This window comes from Colias eurytheme, chromosome 16 (genome assembly GCF_061535395.1).
Source record: "Colias eurytheme isolate Ceu_HAF_F1 chromosome 16, ilColEury1 Martin Lab GWU primary, whole genome shotgun sequence".
NCBI lineage: Eukaryota > Metazoa > Arthropoda > Insecta > Lepidoptera > Pieridae > Colias > Colias eurytheme.
In genome coordinates, this window is record NC_142995.1 from 4,211,196 (window position 1) to 4,225,287 (window position 14,092).

Here is a 14,092-nt window from a genome sequence, read left to right on the forward strand (position 1 = left end):
ATTGACATGCACTGTAGGTATAGGTCTTATAATTAACGAGCTGGGGTTATGATGTCTTGTTGCAGTATTATTTTCAGTGTGAGAAAGTGATGGCGCTAGACAACTTATATAGCGCTATTTCTTTTCCACACTGGAAATAATACTGCTTTAAAAAATCATGGTACGGGGGCTGAGCACTCTCGGAGCGGGAATTGCATTTGTAAAACATTCTGGCGATCATTATTGTCTTCATTAATGGAACTGATTTGTAGATGATCTTGTTATTTTAGGTCAGGATACTTGAAGCGGTTAGTTTTTATTTAATTTCGGTTCGCGTTTGATGGTTCAATAAAGAGATATAAAGCTTTGTCTGGTTATTATTACGATTGTATAATTATCATTTTGTTATAATTGTTTATTTCTATATTCGAACACTGAAGTATTACGTTCGGAAAACTAGTGCTTTAGAAATGTTTCATTTATTCGAAAGAAATAAGTTTGGATATTTTAAAAGCCAAAAGTTTAAGCTGGGTTTTATGATATAACTCTTAAAAGTTAAGTTAAACTGAACGTTAGTTTTGAAATCTATGAAAATCGAATCAGAATGCGAATCAGAGCTGCTTGGGTCCAAAACTACATCAAAGATCCGCCCTTGCTGATCAACTGTGAAACTAACTAATTAAAATACTCATCTTGTACCAATGTATATATCTGTATTTTTCTTTTCCTGAAAACGGTTCGAATGAAGGGCGGATGAATAGTTGAATAATGGTACCTTGTATCAGTTTCTTTTCCTACTACTTTTAATGCAAAATTTTACGCACGCAGCTGCATTTAATCTGAAATAACCTCAGTGAAACAATAAATATCACATTTAAGACTAGAAAAAAAAAATAGAAGAATTATTATCTGATAGCTATATAACGATCATTAATAAGCATAATAATTAGTCGCAAATGTGCCGCTATGTCTCTAGTGATAAGCTTTTTCTACTGCAGATAAACTGTCATCAAGAACAGATTGGAATATTCGGTGGGAAAAAAACAATTAATTGCTACTAAAACTTTTTAGAGCAACACAGCGGAGAGAATAATCAATATTAAAACTAAAAACCTATTAGATAAGAGGTTAGTGTAGTATACTGGTGCAAAGACGAACCCTATGAAAAATAAATGACATGTTGCGACTCTATAATTCGATCTATTGAAACACTGATATATATCTTGCATATTATACGGGTGTAGACAACATACAATTAAACTATTTAGACTGTTTTGTGACTATATAATTAAAAGTATCTCGAAAATATAATGACAAAACACTAACAGACTAATTGATATGGACATGTATTCAGCAACTGCCCTACCTGAAAATTTTCATGCACCAGAAACGAAAACTCTACATCAGCATTCAGCTGCAGTGTTTTGACAACAAAGAAGAATCTCACCACCTCGACAAAGTAAACCACGAACTGCACGAAAGACCAGGAACCAGGTAGTAAAGCGCGTTAACATTGACCATGATTACGCTGGAAGCGCGTAGTGACAAGGCGCATGGCTCTCCAGTCAGTCGACAAACGTGCAGTGTACCGCCGCCCACCACTGCGAGCAGACATACCCATGTCTTTCCTGATCGCATTTAAACTATAACGTCGCGTGTGCTTGTATAAAGAAGAAAACAGTGCACAAAAATGTTCCGACAACGATTGCGGCGTGACGTTCGTACATAATTATTTTCAGGGTGTCAAGCTTTTGTGTTGTCCGGAAATTCTAACAATGTGTGAAATCTAAATTCATTGTGGTATACATATTTTTTGTGTTTTAACATCCGTTTAATTGATTCGACGTTGTCGCTTTATTTTGTGAATCACGGCGCGGTGGTGATTTTTCAGATTTGGGTTACGGAGCTATTGAAACTGAAGTTGCCAAAATAAACATCATTCATTAATTTTGACTAATGCACCTGTGATAAATAATATCTGTATTATTTTGCTTGAAACTACTTAACAAGTTATAAAAATTAAACAATAATGTTTAATCTATTTTAAATTTAATAAACAAAGCAATCAATTTTTAGATCAACACTACAGATAGAGCTATTTCTAATTTTATAAATAATCGAATTTTAATGACAGTTCCACTCAAAACGGAAAACATAACTGCCACTTATCATTTAGCGTTGGTTAAATTCGTTATCAAAGTAGCCAATTAATGGCGCTCCGACATAAACAAATCAATTATTATTACTTATTACGACATTGAAACTGTAATATCCGTAATTCCTTCATTGGTCTAATCCAACGTATTGGTTACAGCCACTTGGTTGATCACAATATCATTTACCATACGATCACGTGGTCAAGACGACGATTAATTCATGTTTATTAAACAAATTAACTGTACGAGTGTGATATTGGATACCTAATTGTAGGCCAGATACGACACCTCCGTCGCGATCTTTAATTTACAAAGATCGTAAGGGATATTATCATACTTGCTGTGCCCCGCCGTTTTACTCGCAGTGCTCTGCTCCTGTTGGTCTTAGCGTGATGATATATATAGCCTTTAGCCTTCCTTGATAAATGGGCTATCCTACACCGAAAGATTTTTTCAATTCAGACTAGTAGTTCCTGAGATTAGCGCGTTCAAACAAACAAACAATCTCTTTAGCTTTATAATATTAAGTAGGTATATAGACTTGTATAAGAATATTACACGGACAGATCTCAGTGAATATTTTATGCACATTGTATCTGGAGCGGCCGAATTTTGGGTCAGTGCAAGTGTTAAATGTGAAATGCGTAGGAACGAATGTTTCGTATTTATATTTCAAGAGGCAATTGGCTAAAAATATGTATAAACATAGAATTAGGCGTCCAAATTAGATTATGATATGATTATTTTAAATTAACCTGATATAAAATGTATTTTTTTGTGTAGATCAAATATAAGTGTAAATTAGGAATAGGAGACTGTGTAGTGTGTACCTGAGCGATTTTCTTCCCTAAATGACTGGAAAAATAATTTCTGTAAATGTTATTAAAACACGAAGGAAAGCGTAGCGTTCGTAGCTATAGTAGATCATTTTGGGAACAATTAGATATGTAAACGTCAAAAACTATAAGTAATTCTACAACTTTATGTTATATTATATCTACCATAAATATTTCTACCTATAGGTATAGACATAATAATACAATTCAGATATGGAAAGTAATACATTAGATATAATGAGTTTCAGGAATCAATAAATAAACTGTAATGATGCATGTCTATTATGTACAAAACAAACCAGTACCTACTATATACTAATGAATCGATATGTGAACATAGAAAGAAATAGTTAATACATAATATAGGTAATGAATTTATGAAAAATCCTAATACTAATAATAATTTTTACACACAACATTACTCACATCATGCCTAATACAATCTTTAAATACAATTATTTGCTGAAAACATTATTAAAAAGAAAGAATAAAGATATCGTGACTATATAATTTGTATTGGAAATAATTAACACCTCCCCGGAGGCCATTTTGGTTGCAAAACTAACATCAATCGTCTTAATTCCTCTTCCATTTAAACGCAATAGATTATCTCAGTCATTTTTCATAATAACAACTTGAATTTAGTTTAGTTGCGTTCATTAATCAATGTACCACTAATGTCTTGTAGGAAGTGGCTATTTGGGTTTAAAAACTTGGATAATAGTTCCGCTTTATGTCCTATAACAGTGGATTTACATCAAACGAGCGAATGCTCATTCTAACCCTACTATGTGCTACTATGTCAAATTATTTTAATGTAAACAGGCGTAGAGCATTCTTTCGTTCCTAGTGAGTACAAAAATATTCTATGCAATGTTTTAATATTAAACAACACTGAATACGAATTTTCGTAAAATATTACGAAATAACGCTCTTGCTCTATGTTCCTTTGATGCAAATGCACTGTATGAATAGTACTAATCCAATTCAAATACGTCACTGCAGCTTTAATATAAATATTGCTATGAATTTATAAATGCCTTCACATGCATCAATCAAATCTTTCGTATTTGAAGATAACAACATTCGTCTTCCTGAAATAAACAAATAATACAAAAATCTTGCCTGAACACAATATATATGCTTCAACATGAGTTTTATCTGCCCGCATATTTAGAAAAAAGAAGACAGATTAAACGAAAAGCATAAATTTTAAACAAAATTATCATATTTAAGCTAATGTATTCACTGAGGCTACTTTAATATAAACTTTAAAGCTCTCTATGTATTTTTTCTCTACTATAATAATAAACATCAACTTTATTATGCCAAAATTAAACAGTAACCTAATTGGTTATGCGTCAGTAATACATAATAGTTAGTGCTCTTAATCAGAAGCATAGATAACATAATAGCTATACATTAAAACTAAAGATAAACATTCACAAATTGATTCATGAATAAAGATAATACAAATTAATTACGATTGATTTGGTTCCCATTGATAATATAAATATATTTATATAATAAAAATGAAGTGAGGTTTTATATACCTGAAGCGGTTGGAGCCTGGTTTTGACGTTAAGTGTGGTATCAATTTCAATAATATGAGGTTTCGATTTAATTGGAAAATGAAAAACATATAGGTACACTTGAGACCACGAAAATGATAATTGACTCAATTTCGCGTGTAATTGTTATAGTTATTGGATCATTTTGTATTTACTTTGAAGTCACAGCTTTTAATACTGTCTACCAACGTTCAAATAAAATATTTAAACCTAAGGGAACATGAATGAACATTTCCTAAATGTTGTCTTCTGTCGTTTTAATAAGTATTGAGTTACGATAAAAACAATTGAATATTTTTAATGGTCGTTACTTATGAATAACTTTTATACAAAGATTTTCTTAATTTTCGATGGCTACGTCTTATTTTATTAAATTTTATATTTATCTAAAAATTTACCGTCGTATTCAAATCATATCAATAGGAAGCCAAAGCATCATTAGAGATGAACAAAAATAAAATTAAATGTTTTTTATTCATAATCATAATGAGCGTATTTCATACACTTTACAAATATAGTTCATACAATTTCCACCAAGTTCTGTATTTTGAATAGCTTTTTGTATGCATTCTTGCAAAGGCCTTCACCTTGACAATGAATTATACAGGGATAGCTAACTGCACAAAAACATAGAGTCAATGTCGTAGCTGTTTCTTTTAGTCCGGAAATACTGTAATAGTATTTTTTAGCATTTCATTTGAACGAGTTAAATAGTTTTTTATGCTTAATTTTGACGGGTTATTTTCAATATTAAATCTTCGTTGATTTCATAAATGCGATACATAAAAGGCTAATAAAATATCCTGTCGTTAAACTTAAAATAGTTATAAAATGGTACGTGAAAATTTTAAAATCATAAACCGACTGTTATTACGTATTTCTCGAAACTTTATGGTGGCATCTGTATTTAACACTCGAAAAATATCGTTTTGCGTCATTATAATTAAATTTGATAGTTTGTTTTGCGGTAACTATTTATAAACTATAACTTTGTATAATAATTTCATATTTCAATGTCCCAGATTAAGAAAAATTGAAACGAAATAATTTAATTAGAAAAGAAGAGCGGTGAATATGATTTTTTCTTTTTGTTCCTTGTATTGTGATTGTTGAAAAGAGAAGTGGTTATATCTATTAATTTTTAAGATTAGTTTAAAGTGCATAGTGAGCTTTAAAATATTTTGAACAGTGAAATTATTTAATGCGGTCAACTACGACGGGAACGGGACTTTTTCTGTCAAATCTGTAAAAACTGATCATTTTTCTTACCCATAAAAACAAGGCTACTCGATGTTTATTTTTATAAGAGACCCGAAGGGATCTCCAATATTATTTATAAAGTATAAACTACAACATGTACCCAGCTTTTTGTGATATCAAATGAAAACTAACATAAAGACGTAGAAGAAGGATACCTAAAGCTAAATATAATAATAATAAGGTCAAAATAATATTGAAATAATAAAACTCTTATGACTAAGCATATTAGTGTCTGCAAATTATGACCTTTCCAGTAAGTTTTACGAAATTATAGAATAAAGAAAATAATGGGAAAAACAAAGACTCAAAATTAAGAATTTTGTTTGTAACATACTTACAGAAGAGATAATTTTATGTAGACTACAAGTAGCAGTAATTTATTCATTAATGAACATTTATAAATTGTTTAGTTCAACTCCGGATAAATAATCAGGAATTCGTATTAATTTTGTTTATCAATGGTCGAACTTTCATCCGTACCTAATCAATTAATGTCACAAACGTTAAAAAAAAGTCTATAAAACTTGTCTACGATGTGAGTAATCTCTAAAGCAATAATACATGCATTAATTATACGAATAATATAGGTATAATATGTATTGCATATAATTATGTAAGAATATTAGTAGTAATAAAAAATAAACCTATTCTTAGTTGGTGCTTTGTATTCACACTAGAATGTTGTGTTCATTGGAATTACGTGCTCGAATGCATACAAACTATATTAGTTATTGATTATGGGATATTTTTAAAGTGAAATAACAGTAAATATGTTGAGGCGAACGTTGTTGTGTTTTAAGAAAAATGTTGCTCAAACTGAGGAATACAATTTAAGTGAGTTTTGTTTGATGCATAAAATTTAAAATGGTTTTTAATATCCTTTGATTAAACCTAAAATCACAGTTACGTCTGAATATAGTTAGCTCCCAAACTAAGTAAGAATTAATGCGGTAGATTAGTTGAATACACAAATAATAGGTACCTAATTTTATATTATGTATTTAAAAGTCAAATGAAAAAAAAATAACATTGTTAACTTTAAACCACAACTTAATCACGCTCTAGCTGTTTTTGCAAAGATTCCATTTATTTTTTACGTCAATTTATGAATGCGAATAATATAGGTAAGTTAAACATTGGTAATTTGTGAGGATAATAATGAACACATTAGTTATGAAAGATGCACATAAGAGTTCATTTTTTTCTAGATACGTCAGTAATATTCAAAAGTATATGTGCAAAAATAATATACAATTTCGGTTTACTGAATAAATTGCTTACAAACTATACTTTGGAATATTATTAAATTACAACATAGACATCAAAGCGAAATAGACGATCGTAAAGTAGGAATTTTATGCTCGCATCATCGCGTATTATAGCGTTGTTGTCTTATTTTATTTAGTAATTTAAATAAATTATGAAGACTTAAAGCATTGTCTTATAAAGCCGGCTACTCATGTACCTGCAGCAGGGGCAATATTGGAACAATCTCGGTTGGTCGGCGGTCGTAGCAATTTCAGTTGTTCTCTAAATTGCCCCTGCTTGCCTATACTCATAACAATAAGGAGCCAATTAAGGGTGCAATTCAAATATTGCCCCTGCTGCAGGTATGTGAGTAGCCCGCAGTATAAATGTTATTATCTCACTTGTTTTTATTACTTGGTCAAATGAAGCGGACAATATGTACATCACGCGTATCAGTCTCCGTGAAAGATTAATTACGATTGTTAATTATTGTAATTATTCGTTTAAACTTAACTGATAAATAATTATAATTAATTGAGCAAATAAAATACATTGTCTGGAAATTGCACGAAGCGATTTTGAATGGAAGATATACTTACATGAATTCGTTCAATGTTATTTTTAATGTTCTAGACAGATATAATGATAGAGATTCTTCTCTATTATTATTTTCATGGTATACCTGTAAAAATCATCGCGTTTTGTTAATCGAAAGAACATTAGATATTAATTACATATTATAATATCTTTAAACATATTTAGAAACACTCACCGATTTTTTTCTGTTCATTTTACGGGGTTTACCTGACACGTCAATGTTGATTCTGTAGGCAGTCTTACCACAGATTACGTGTTAATAGATGGGTGGTCTTAACTCTTTGATTCCTAATATGGTTCCGAGAATGGTTGATGTAGGGTACGAGTCAGAATCATCCGGGGAAGTACATGACATGTAAAACTTCTTTGTAAATTAAACTGCAAAAGACTTGCAATATTAGGAACATTGCCTTTACAATTTTATATTATTACAACTCTGATTTTCATTGACGAAGGAAAACAAAAATAATCTATTTTTAACCAACTACGTTCGTATTCGAATCGTAGCGATATTTTTGACGTTTAGAACATATTTTATACATTGTGTAGAGTTGGCTCATTCATTGGATACTTAACTAATTATTTATTTATGAAAAAGACTTAATTGAACCCAGATTTGTTAGCAAACAAAATAATACTACAAACATGAATGGCGAACACAGTTTTACTAAATAACGATATATCATTTAAATATATTGTTTTTAAAGGTGAAATGAACTTGAAACTTTTACAAATAACGTTTTTGTTAACAAGTCGACGTTTTTACGGTGTATCTGTGACGAGTCTCGCAAAAAATAAGAGTGAAACATCTGTTGTTGAAAAAATCTTAAGCGTCGGAACTCGGAAGAGAAGGAATTTAAATAATAAAATTTTGTTCATAAAACATCATAGATATGAAACAAATGTTAATTTATCAAACGGATTGTACGTTTTTATTTCTAGTAAACATATATTATTGTTTTGTTTTATATTATTGTATTGTTTTTTAATGATCATCGGATATTTAGCACTTAGCAGAAAGTGACATTACAAAATAGAATTTAATTATGTACATTAAAAAGACTAAGTTTTCATAAACTGTTGTTTATGAAAACTTGTTGAAAAAACAAACAAAAATCGACTACAAATTTTACCGTAAATTATCGACTTTTGGCACCAATTTTTATTGTTTTATTTTAATGTGCCCGGTGTCTCTCTCACGACTAAGAAGAAACTATTGACACAACTTAAATAAAAATATGACAAGCAATAGGCTCTATGGCGTGCCATAAAAATATACATAGGTAGCACACACATATACTCGAAAAACATAAACCTTTATGTCGCAGTGGGGTAAAAAACAATAGGCTGCAGAACATAATATGCGTGATAACAACTTTTTTAATAAAAGGTTTCAAAGAAATTGAATTTGTAAAAGTAACCTAACCGAACATTAATATTTATTATTATTAACGACATGATAGTAAAATATTACCTTCCATATAAATATCGTCAAACAAACTTTACTTACCTATCCTCCTAGTTTTTATGATTTTTCTCATAAGCAAAATATATTACGTCCATAAATATAACCAAATCTAATATATCACGCGAAATTTATTGTTGTGCGCGTAAATAAAAAGAATATATTAAATAATTCACTAAACACGTCATCACACGTGTGTTTCAATGTATAAATTAACAATGCAAAGTTTTGATTAGTGTCGTCTAGAGACCCTTACGCAAGACTGTGTAATCGTTAATACGGACAGACGGTTCGACCTACTTTATATATTAAATTGATGTTAGAAGTTTTTACATAGGTACTAACTACTAAGTATAGAATAACAAAAATATTAACTTTTATAATTAGAACACACTTGATCGTATCGTCTAAGCCCTAAGGGCTTTTTTTTATATTATCTAGGAATAAAAAAATAAAAAAAAAAAAACATTTTTTTCTCAGAAGGTTTTATAGATACTGACATCAGTGAACATGTTTACGGGTGACTAACAAAAAAGTATTAACTTTTATAATTATTTATAACACACTTGATCGTATCGTCTAAGGGCTTTTTTATTTTATCTAGGTAAGTATAAAGAAAACATTTTTATCTCATAATTTTTTATAGATACTGACATAAGTCCACATGTTTACGTATGACTAAAATAACAATCCCAATACAATTTCTTATATTGATATTCCCAAAAATACAGACTAGCGTAAAATAACCAACCTCGAAAATATAAACTAAACATTCTCTAACCAAGATCAATGAAATCAAGCTTAACCAGAAGAATAACTATCGTATAAATTTTATGGTTTTATCGCGCAGCTAATAAATCATATTACAATGCCTTTTAAATAAAGCTCAAAGCTATTATAAGCACGTACTCTTTGTTGTTGATAAAACTGACAAATTATAAAAGAATGTTATTACTTAATACATTACAATTTATTGAAATTAAACTTTAAAGATTAAACACGTAGTTGAATTAAGTAATATCTTCTGTTTGTAATGTTGAGTGATTATGTACATTCAACTCCTATATACGATTACACGATTCAAAATTCTACTCTATTATTTGGGTATGTGCATTTAAAAAAAAATCTAAATAAGCCCAATTTTCACAGCAAGTAGCTATAGCTAGTAGTAACTAATAAGTGATGAGATCAAACGTTTTTCAAATTGCCCAAACCATGGTTTGCCTGAAAGAGATTTCTGGACAGCGATCGGGGTGTTTCTTTATATGCATATAAATATTTATTTCATATACTTATTTTAAATACCTACATGTATATGCATAATTGTATGACTGTTGATGCGTTTAATGAAGTATTTATTACATTATCGTCAGAATTATCTAAGTTGCAAAAATGGCAATATTATTGATTATATCATAACCGCGGTATCTTAGTTAGGTTTCTAAATAATTAGCTTTTATAATATAAAATTAAATATTCATAAGCTGTCTTTCATTAAATATAAAGCGTGTTTATGATAATTGACAGTAATGCAATTTTATAATTTAACACACAACGGGTTTTCCATCAATACTAATATTATAAAGCTGAAGAGTTTGTTTGTTTGAACGCGCTAATCTCAGGAATTACTAGTCCGATTTGAAAAATTCTTTCGACGTTAGATAGCCCATTTATCGAGGAAGGCTATAGGCTATATATCATCACGCTAAGACCAACAGGAGCGGAGCCACACGGGTGAAACCGCGGAGCGCAGCTAGTCAATAATAAAATTTCTTATGTAATCTCTAGGATATTGATAATTCATGTACATGTTAGTTATAATTTGACTTGTAGATACACAAATATTCTGCCAAGAATTTCAAGAATATGATACAAATGCAAACAATGTACGATTGGTTGTATAATAGAAAATATTATTCTCTAGGAAGCGATGGTGTAAAAATATTGGACTAAGGCTCAGGCGATAAAATAAATAATAACACGCTTCCTCAAAAAAATATAGTAATTTTTTTGCGATTCCATAGATAAATCGGTATTATTTTTTTTAAATATACCTACTGAAATAAGAAATAGATTTAATACGAAAGATTTTTAAAAAGCGTGAGTAAACATATTGATCAATTGACGGGGTTGTATTTACCTACGTTTTTTCGTTCTTTGTAATTTGGAAAATATTTTATAAATTACATTTACAAAATTAAAAATACTTTTAGCAACAAGCTGCGGCTTTGCTCTTTGTTATTTTTTCAAAACCCATTTGCATAACAAATATCAGTCCACTGTCCAATAATCGGTTAACTAGTTTTTGTTAAAAAAAGCTTCCATGTTCACGTTATATTTAAAAGTTCAACTCAAACTCAAACATTTATTTATTCAATTAGACTTCTTCCAGAAGCACTTTTGAATCGTCATTACATTCTTTAAATTTACCACCGATTCGGAAAGCAGTATCTATGGAGAAGAACCGGCAAGAAACTCCATAGTTGCTCTTTTAAAGTCATGTCCATATACCATATAATTTTACATTACATGTTACTTACATCTAACTACATAATATTATATATTATCATAATATGCCAAAGAACTGTCCTGTTATTCTTACGCGACAACCCTCCATGGATTTTCACCCTATTTAACCCTTAAAGCTTTTCTGTCACTTTTTTAGTACATGTACTTATTGCCGTGCAAATCTTGAACGTTCCATAAAATCTAGAAAATTGACTACGTCGGAGAAAGTACGATAACAATCCTTTATTTTTCTCCTACATGCCAATTATAGAGAACATTTGATTCGTGTGCTAGATGACTGTTGAATTTAGGGATTCCCGGAATTAGTGATGGTTTGTGTTTCTGGTCAATAATAGCTTTAATGAAATAGTTTCCATGTTTTATTTCTATTGATTTAACTTTCAGGTGAGATAAACTGTTGTTTTTGCTCTAAAGATTATGAAATATTCAAATAATTCTATGACAAAATATTCAAAATATAGCTGGTCCGTTTTTTGGGACAGTGCCGTAGATACAGGTAACTAAGAACCCATTGGCATGTCCCAAGAAACGGACGTTGCCATGATTCGTACTTTAATAAAATATCACTTTTATGGGATTTTCTTACATATGAGTCTTTAATTATATGTAGAATTATTTTTAATTATGTTCAAAATGACGAAAATAATCTAAGATCAGTTAAATCTGTTGGGTCTACAATAGAACCGGGAGTTCCTGGACCTCCACATGCATTTCGTCTAAATGTTCTAATCATCGGCCAAATATCACTTCACATTTTAGAAAAACCATTATTATTTGTATTAAATGAAACCAAAGGTTGCTTGACACGAAATAATAAATGTTATTTAACATTCCACACATCTAAATAGTGTGATTGAGCTCGAGAGGGCTCAATTATCATTTGTTAGGTATTTAGTTAAAATTGAAGAATTTTTTGTTATAATAGATAGTGAAAATACTGTGTTACAATAAAACAATAAAATGCTACTTAAAATTGTTTTCAATTGTGTTATATTAAGTGAATTTTATATTTTTTTCATTCTTATTTATAAGCTGTATGACAGCGTTGTCCGTTTTTTGAGACAGCAATGAAGACAGGGTTCTTGGCAAAGACCGTTTTAACGGACATCCTGAAAAACCTACTTACAGAAAATTTGTTTTATTTTTTTCTCTACTATAGTATTTTTTAATCAATAACTATCACTAAAATCAATTCAGGTTATATCTGGGTACATTATTTCAGGGCTTGCCGTGTTAAGGGTTAAAACTATCAAATTTCTACTGTTTTTATTTTTTATATATATAATATAATATACTAGCGGTCTCTCCCAGCTTCGCCTGTGGTACTAAAATATGACCTATGGCATTTTTTAATTCGGTTCATTGTTTCCTGAGATTAGCTCGATCAAACAAACTCCGTTTTATGTAGTAAAGGTTATCCCATGAAATATTTACCCATAACCTTTGAAATCGAATAAACAATAACTGACCCTTTTAATTCAGTCTTAATTAAAGTTTCTCACAGCTTATTGGTCATGGGATATCTTTGATTAACAAATAAATTACTTTTACTCGCAGTATGATCTCATACACATTAATTTAAATGTAAGGGCATTGGTAAGGGTCAGTATAATCTTCGACCTACAGCATTGTAAACATATCTACGATTCATATTCACTATAATAATGTATATCTGCACATAATATATTTATGTATCAAATCAAATCAATTATTATTATAAATATATAATTTATACACGTGTTTGAAGTATGTTATATTTATTCTAATTCACAGAAATTAGTAATAATAGTTCTTTATATTACAATTAAATTTATATGTTAATTAATACGGTAAAATATTATAATACTAATAATAATTAGATATACCTACTTCTATTAAAGAGTCTTATAAACTTTACAATGGATGCTTTCTTTACCTTACAAGTTTGATCGTCTTTATGCAATAAGGAGGTCTAATTTTTCGGGCCATTTAAGCCATTGGGTTTCAAGGCTGTTCTTCATCTTTTTCTCTCAAAAGACTTCTTTCTCAATAAATATGAAACATCTATGTACAAAGATTTGCACTCTACATTATTTATGCCAGCATGACGTCTACAGGTTAGGTTAGGTAATCATCATAAATCGAAAACCAGGCGGTCTTTAAAAGAAACATTCCTTTGCGAGTTTTTCTCATTTAACATATGTACACTACACACAAGTTTCCGACAATATTTGAAAACCCAAAACCAAATAATCCGTGCTAATTTTATTGTGTTGCAAATAAGCTGACAGACGTATCTAATTCCGTCAAGCATTTCGTTCCACGTGACATTTTTGAGCTGATATAATTGTTCATTAACAACAATCATTAGAGTTAAACGTAGTATGTAATAATTAGTTATATTATTATGAGTATTAGATGAATCTCTATTTAGACTTGTTATCTAGAAATTTTTAAAATGAAGACAAGATA

General features: G+C 29.9%; 1 protein-coding gene across 8 annotated transcripts in view; it reads left to right on the forward strand.

Moving 5' to 3' along the window:
* Positions 1 to 14,092, forward strand: part of Ih (hyperpolarization activated cyclic nucleotide gated potassium channel Ih) — a 201,308-nt gene that overhangs the window by 104,680 nt on the left and 82,536 nt on the right. For 2 of the 8 annotated variants that reach the window (XM_090110939.1, XM_090110940.1), the window contains exon 1: positions 1,574 to 1,696. The exons of 5 other annotated variants lie outside the window; for them this stretch is intronic. The gene's annotated coding sequence lies outside the window, so the exon portion shown is untranslated. Of the gene's footprint in view, positions 1 to 1,573; positions 1,780 to 14,092 lie in introns of those variants that run through there. One more of the 8 variants, XM_090110938.1, reaches the window with a different exon arrangement.